Source organism: Lissotriton vulgaris, chromosome 2_2 (genome assembly GCF_964263255.1).
Source record: "Lissotriton vulgaris chromosome 2_2, aLisVul1.2, whole genome shotgun sequence".
In the NCBI taxonomy this organism is placed as follows: Eukaryota; Metazoa; Chordata; class Amphibia; order Caudata; family Salamandridae; genus Lissotriton; species Lissotriton vulgaris.
This window is the reverse complement of record NC_141688.1, coordinates 328,889,865-328,897,134: the sequence shown is the minus strand read 5'-3', so window position 1 is coordinate 328,897,134 and position 7,270 is coordinate 328,889,865. Positions and strand designations below refer to the sequence as shown.

Below are 7,270 nucleotides of genomic sequence, written 5' to 3'. Positions count from 1 at the left end.
GCTCCCTCTGACCCCCAGCCCCTCCCTCAGACTCCCTCTGACTCCCCAGCCCCTCCCCTGTCTGACCCCCCTCCTGCTCCCTCTGACTCCCCAGCCCCTCCCCTGTCTGACCCCCCTCCTGCTCCCTCTGACCCCCAGCCCCTCCCCTGTCTGACCCCCCTCCTGCTCCCTCTGACCCCCCTCCTCACCTCCCTCCCACCCCCCTGCACTCCCTTTGACTCCTCCATCTGGCCCCCTCCCTCCCCTGCATTCCCTCTGACCCTCCCCCCCATGCTCCCTCTCCCCCCCCATGATCCCCCTCCCCTCCCCCCCCTGCTCCGCCTCTCCTCTCCTCAGGCGCTCCTCGCGCCTCCCTCCAGTTCCCGCCTCCTCTTCCTCTGACCCCCTCCCCACCTCTCACCCCCCCCCCCTGCGCTCCTCTGACCCCCCCATGCTCCTTCTGACCCCCCCTCCCCTCCTCATGCTCCGCCTCTCCTCTCCTCAGGCGCTCCTCGCGCCTCCCTTCAGTTCCCGCCTCCCGCCGGACTCGCTCATCTCATCCGGCGGGGGGAGCCCTGGCGCGTCCGGCGCCCCCTGCTTCCCTCCAGTGGTCTGCGCCGGAAGTGCCGCCATTTTGGATCCTTCCTCGTTCGCGCGAGCTCCAGCAGCAACGGAGCGAAGACTCCCGGAGACAGCGGAGAGCGAGGGCGGCGGGGCCCGTGAGGTGAGCGGCCGAGGGGGCCCTGGGGGCGGGACGGGGTGAGGCGAGGCGAGGTGAGGTGAGGCGGCGCGGCGCTCCCATCCTCCCATGGCGCCGCCGCGGGGCCTCGCGGAGGCGGCGCCGTTAGAGCCGCTGAGGGAGGGAGCGACGGGCGGGGCGCGCGGCGCGCCCTGAGAGCTCCCGGGCCTGAGGCAGGGCCGTGCGGGCGGAGACGAGGCGCCCCCGGGGGGAGCTGTGGGGAGTCTGAGGAGAGGCGGGAGGCCCGTCCTCGCCTCAGCGGCGCCGGGGCTCGGTGCCCCCTCTTCCACCGATCACCCCATAACCACTGCCCCCCTCATCCACAGACCCCACCATCAACCACAGCCCCCCTCAAAGTGTGCCCCCATAATCCACAGAGAACCCTTCAACCACTGCCCCCTTATCCACAGATCACCCCTTATCCACAGATCACCCCTTATCCACAGATCACCCCTCATCCACTGCCCCCCTCATCCACAGATCACCCCTCATCCACAGATCACCCCTCATCCACAGATCACCCCTCATCCACTGCCCCCCTCATCCACAGACCCCCCCTCGTCCACAGATCACCCCTCAACCACTGCCCCCCTCAAAGTGTGCCCCCCTTTTGTAATCCACTGTTTGCTACCTCTCACATTTTGTTTGCTTTCGATACTTGCACAAGTGTCACCATTACCTGCGTAACGTTTGTTCTTGTGTTTGAGTGTCTGCCATGTATTGCAATATTAAACCTCTACTTGTACTTTGTACGCTTTTGTAACCTGCACACATGTCACTTTTTCCTCCTATAATGTACTGTTTGCTACCTCTTGTATATTGTTTGCTCACATTTGTCACTTTTGCCTCATGTTACATAATGTTTGCTGTTGTAATTTGTTCACTTGTAAGTTTCTTCTCATGTACCATTACTGTTCCTTTTGTGGAGCGGTCTGACACCTTCGGGTAAAGTCCGCGCTATATCAAAATGCATAAATAAATAAACAGATCATCCCTCAACGACTGCACCCCTCAAAGTGTGCCCCCCTCGGTAGACCTCTTTCCAGGAGTCCTCCAGCTCTCAGTGTTACCTCCTGGTTTCGTTAGAGTAACGCTCCCTCCCTAGTCTTTCGCTCAAAGGACACCCCCTCCCCTCAGTGACAGGGCTTCACTGGGCCCTGAGGTGCCCCCCGCCACTGGTGCCCGGTGGAGCCACAGAGGCCCCCCTCCATGGCACTGGGACCTCTGAAGACTCCCCCCTCTCCCCAATGATAAAACTGGGCATCTCTAAGCTGCCCTCCATGATGAAACGCTGGGTGGGATAGTACAGAGTGTCTTTCGACTCTGTTCCCTCCCCCACACCCCCATGATAAAATGCTGGGATGTGCTACCTGCCTCCACTATCAAGTGTGCCCCCTCCCCCGAACACGTTTGGACTGCTCAGCACCTTCTCCAATGCTAAAAGGCTGCCCAAACCCCAGGGGTGTGTGACCCTCGGCCCAGCTGGGGTGGGCAACCCCTCCTCAGTGCCCCTCAGTTCGGTTCCTCCAACATTCAACAGCTTAGGCTCCAAAACGATCCCCAGCTCCAGATCTTGTCGGATGGCTTGGTGCCATAAACAGGATCTGTCTGGAGCACAATAATGTTTGCAATATGAGCCTTGTATGCATTAGCAGTATAAAGTTGTACTGTGTATACATGAATAGGGCACATCAGTAGATACCCTTCCAGGACATGAACGGTGAAACCATGGTGCTAGTTATTGTTAGAGAGCTGGTGATTGCAATAGAGCAGATATCAGCAGTTTCCCATTCAGTTCATGAACTGTTTGATGATTTGTATAGCCAAGTAAGTAGCCATGATGGTATCCAGGCGCTTGAACAAGTGTGTAGGCATGTGGTAGAGCAAGTTACTCAAAGAAACAGGTCTTCAGCCTCTTCAGGAACTAAGTGAGGTAGTTCCATGTTTTCGGTGTGATGCAGGAGAATTATACGCTTGAGTAAATAGCCAGGACTTGAGTAGCTTTCTAAACTCTGTAAGAGCCAGCGGTACGCAAATTGGAAGGAAGGGTATTCCAGATCTGGGGGGCCAGAGTTGTATATCTGAGACCTCTGTGTTTCTTTCGTTTGAAACTGTGGTAGACCAGCAGATTTTCTTTTTTTGATGAGCGTAGATCACGAGCTGGAATATACCTCTGTACTTAAGAAGCAATTAAGGCAGGGCCACATCCAGTAAGGGTTTTATTTATTTATTTGAAAAGTTTTATATAGCGCAAACAAGATCTTTACAGATATCAGAGCGCTTTACAAGACAAGGGGGTGAAAGAATAATAGTATGTAATAGTTGAGGTAGTTAGGTAAAGGTGCATAGTTACATAGGTATGTCACAATACAAGAGGTAGGTCAAAATAGAGGTAGTGTAGGTACAAGGTGCATAGTTAACAGGTGCGCCAGTAATATAAAAATACAAAAAGAAGGAGCATATACTTGTTTAAGCGTTCTCAAAATGCTTTTGGAGATAACATAAAGGTAGGATAGTTGAGGTAGGTGAGTACAGGGTGCATAGTCATACAGGTGGATCAGTAATACTAGAGTAGGAATAGTTGAGGTGGTGTAGGAACAGTATGCAGAGTCAGAGAGGTGCGTCAATAATATAGAGAAATACAAAGAGGGAACGTATACAATCAACTATGTCGATAATACAAGTAATACACATAGTCCAATGGGTCGGGCAGGTAGTAAGAGCGGATTCTTGAGCAATACTGAGTAGTAGATCATGTGTGTTTAGCCATGAAAATCGCTTTTACTTCTTTCTTAAAAAGTTTGTTGGAGGAGATGAGCCTCGTTTCAGGAGGGAGTGAGTTCCAGATCCTAGGAGCCATTCCTGAGAAGGAACGTTTATATGTTTTTTCCTTCCGAAATCTTCGAGGCTTCAACAGTAGATTGTTTGTGCTTCTAGTAGTTCTGGTGCCCCCAGAGATTGTCAGCTTTCGGGTGAGTTCAAGTGTACAGCCTTGTGTGTCATGCAGGCGATTTTCAGATGTATTCTGGCTTCAAAAGGTAGCCAGTTCAGGGATTTAAAGTCAGGGGAGATATGAGAGTGTTTTTTTGAGCCAGTGATGAGTCTCGCTGCAGCATTTAAGGGACGCTCTTAGGGGTGCCGTTGTAGTTAGTGGGAGTCCGCAGAGGGCAGTGCTTCCATATTCAATGTGCCGGATGACTATGGATTGCACCGCAGTTTGGAAGTCTTTGGCTGGAAGGAAGGGTTTAAGTTTTCTCAAGGTATTGATTTGGAAGTTCGCTCCTTTGGTTGCCTTGCTGATGTGCTGCTGCATGTTTAGATTGGCGTCAAGTGTTATGCCTAAAGATTTTGCTGAGTCTACGATGGTAGGTTGTACATTTAGAGCAGTTAGGTGATTAAGCCAAGTTTGAGCGGTAGAGATTTTTGCGGGAGGTGCGATCAGGAGGAACTCGGTCTTCAGCACATTGAGTTTGAGGTGATTCTCAGCAAGTCAGGATTGGGTGTTTCTGATCGTGGTGTTCAGAAGCATGATGTCCTTGGGAGATTGTATTTTGAGATAAAGTTGGGTGTCATCGGCATACATGTGAAAGTGCACGTTGGATGCTTGTAACAAGGTAGTGAGAGGTTCCATAACTAGATTGAACAGTGTTGGGGAGAGGGAGGATCCTTGAGGGACGCCTAGCGAAACAGGTACCGGAGTGGACAACAGGTTGTTGCTTTTGAATCTCTGAGACCGGTTGTGTAGAAAGGAAGTGAACCACTTGAGAACAGTTCCAGAAATGCCCATTCTTGTGTTTAGTAGTTTGAGTAAGTTCTCATGTTTAACTGTGTCGAATGCTGAGGAGAGATCAAGAAGGATGAGGAGGCATGTATCGTTTTGGTCTAGGATTTGGAGAGCGTCGTCAACTATGTGGGTCATAGCAGTTTCGGTGCTGTGCCCTGCTCGGAAGCCTGATTGATGAGTGTTGAGGAGATCAAACTTATCTATGTGTTTAGTCAGTTGCAGCTGTACGCATTTTTCCAACAGTTTAGCGAGGGTGGGAATATTTGTAATAGGACGGTAGTTGTTTAGATCAGAGGGGTCTGCTGTTGTTTTTTTTAGTAGCGGTGTGACTTGACCGACTCTGAGGGCGTTAGGGATGGATCCTTGTTGAAGAGAGCTATTGATAATCTTAGTCCAGAGTGGGAGGAGCAAAGGGATAAAGTCTTTTACAGCGTTAGCAGGGAGGGGGTCAGTGAGGTGATTGGATGGTTTCAAGGTGCGTAGCAATCTGTCGATTTCTTCTTCGGAGTAGGTGCCAAAGGCTGACCAAGTAGCATTATTCTTTGGTTCAGACATTGCTGAGTGTTGAGGGTTGGAGTAAAGGATTGCGTCATTGAGGAGATCGCTTCTTATGTTGTCAGTTTTTTGGTTAAAGAAGGCAGAGAAGTCTTCACAGGAAGGTGTAACGCCCATGGTACTGAGTGTCTGGGGTTGTTCTTTGGATTGTGTTCTGATTAGCTCAAACAGTTTTCTTGGGCGGTTTTTCGCTTGGGCGAGCTGGAGGCTGAACTCTCTTTTTGAGCGTTTTATTTTCCTGAAGTAGGCGTTTCTCTGTTTCTTCAGGGTTTTTAGGTGCAGTGCAGAGGGGGCTGATCTCCAGGTGCGCTCTGCCATTCGCATGGCCCTTCTATCTTCATTGAGGCTTCCGTCATACCATGGGTTGGAGATCTTGGACGAAACTCTTTTCAGTTGCATGGGTGCAGCCTCATCGATTATTGTGGTCATAGCATTGAGATAGTGGTCAGTCAGGAGTTGAACGTCCGTAGCACCGGAAGGGGGAAGTAGGAGATTGCAGCTGTTAGGCGGTAAGGAGTTTGGGTTGAGTTTCTTCATGTCTCTTTTCCAAACTTTGGGCTTAGAGGGTTGAACTGGGTTAAATTTAACCTTTTCATTGATAAGGAAGGAGACAATATGATGATCTGACCAGTCACACGGTTGGATTGACTCAAGTTGAATAGCGTCCTCTTTGGAGATGAGGTCGAGGATAGAGCCCTTCTCATGGGTCGGGCTATTGCATATTTGGGTGAGATCAAGGGCGATGAGGAAGTTTTTGAGGCTGTTTACCACTGTGTCGCTGCTGTCATTCCAATGGAGATTGTAGTCGCCAAGGAAAATTAGGGTGTTTTGCCGTCCTGAGTTGGTTGAGATTGTGTCCATGAGTTGGGAGAAGGAGAGCTTGTTCCCAGGTGGGTGGTATATGATGTGTAGTGAGCATACCGGTTTGCTTTCGCTGATGACATCCAGACAGAGGTATTCACAGGAAGTAAGGGAGGGGGCGGACGCTCTAGTAACTGAGAGGTTGCTTCTGTAAATACAGGCAATTCCACCGCCTGTCTTTTTGGACCTGATTATTGATGGTGCAGCTCAGTTTAAATAGGCAGTGTTTGGGTAGAGGAAGCCAATGATGGCTTTTCAATAGTGGGTTTGTGCGGTGGTGCTTAGGTTGACCAAAAATAAGCCTAGCTGCCTATTTCTGAACCAATTGTAGCCTATATAGCTGGTAAGCAGGAATACCAGTGTACAGGGAATTCGCATAATCAATGCGAGAGATAACTAAAGCAAGCACTACTTGGGTCAGTGCTGCAGTGGACAAAAATCTGGTAATTTCCCGAATTTTTCGGAGATGGAAAAAACATGCAGAGGCCACTGAACTGATCTGGGCCTTCATGGTTAAATTGTTACTGATGACGATTCCCAGACTTTTTACAGAGCTGACTGGGAGAGCTCCCTAATGGTGGAGGCCAAAAGTTGGAATTCCAGGGGTTGGCCAACCCACTCATCAAAATCAGCTCAGTTTTGTCTGGGTTTAACTTAAGCTGGTTAGTGTTCATCCAATCACTAATGAAATTCATAGTAGATTGGAAGCTAGACACAGATGATACAGAGGTGTCGATGTTAAAAAATCAGATGAAGATTGTCAGCGTAATTGAAGACCACAACCTCTCTTTTACGCAAAGCCAGAATGAAGTGGAGGAAATACAGGTTGAAAAGTAAAGGTGAAAGAGGAGCCCTGCGGGACCCCACAAGTCAATTCTGTCTGTTCTGCCCTGAAACTAGCAAGACACACCGATTGTGAGCAGTTGCTGAGAAATGGGGTGATCCATTTCAGGGACATACCCTGAATTCCAGCGCAGCCGACACGGTCGATCGAAGAAGATGATCGACTGTCGAAAGCAGCCGATAGATCAAGAAGTACCAGGGCCTGTGTAGAGACCTGATCAGCTCCCCTTCTCAACTCATCCATAACAGCCAAAATCACAGATTCAGTAGTGTGTTCTGGTCTAAAACCAGCCTGATGAGAATCTAGATAGTGGGATTGCTCCACAAAAGAACTAAAACAAGTAGCAACATGAGTTTCCAAAACCTTGCTCAGATAAGGCAGCAAAGAAATAGGACGATAGCTGCTAGGTGCCAAAGAATAAAAACTTTTTTTTTTTTTATGGGGACAACCTCTGCCGTCTTAAATAGGTTAGGAACAATCCCATGGGCAAGGGAATTGTTAAGAAGTA

The 7,270-nt window shown here is 49.9% G+C and overlaps 1 protein-coding gene across 8 annotated transcripts in view; it reads left to right on the top strand.

Annotated features, from left to right (window-relative positions):
- Window positions 1-258: 258 nt before the first annotated feature.
- CELF1 (CUGBP Elav-like family member 1) overlaps window positions 259-7,270 on the top strand; it is a 288,215-nt gene continuing 281,203 nt past the window's right edge. For 2 of the 8 annotated variants that reach the window (XM_086959740.1, XM_086959741.1), the window contains exon 1: window positions 599-703. The gene's annotated coding sequence lies outside the window, so the exon portion shown is untranslated. Of the gene's footprint in view, window positions 704-7,270 lie in introns of all 8 variants that reach the window. The other 6 variants (XM_086959737.1, XM_086959739.1, XM_086959734.1 and 3 more) reach the window with 6 other exon arrangements.